This window comes from Orycteropus afer, unplaced genomic scaffold (genome assembly GCF_000298275.1).
Source record: "Orycteropus afer afer isolate SDZICR_OR568_19922 unplaced genomic scaffold, OryAfe1.0 scaffold00276, whole genome shotgun sequence".
Classification (NCBI taxonomy): domain Eukaryota; kingdom Metazoa; phylum Chordata; class Mammalia; order Tubulidentata; family Orycteropodidae; genus Orycteropus; species Orycteropus afer.
The window spans coordinates 452,824-453,230 of record NW_006921863.1 but is presented as its reverse complement, the minus strand read 5'-3'; positions in this window follow the sequence as shown (position 1 = coordinate 453,230).

The window sequence follows — 407 nt, the reverse complement described above, 5'->3', positions numbered from 1 at the left end:
TTTTTTTATCTATATTCCTGAGGGATATTGGTTTTCCTTTTGTGTGATGACATTGCCTGGTTTTAGTATTGCTTCATAAAATGAATTAGGGAGGAGTCTATCTTTTTGTAGGTTTTGGAATAGTTTGAATAGGATTGATGTCAGTTCTTTTCTGAATGTTGGGTAGAATCCTCTGGTAAAATTGTCTGGGCCAACTTTTTTGTTGTTGTTGGTGGTGATTTTTTGATGACTTGTTCAATTTCTTCTGTAGTTATGATATGTTCAACTTTTCCTCATCAGTTTGTGTTAGTTTAGGTAATTGGTGTGTTTCTAGAAATCTGTCCATTTTTTCCAGATTTTCAAATTTGTTGGAGTACAGTTCTTCATAGTATCCTGATATTATCTTTTTTATTTCAGTTGGTTTTGTT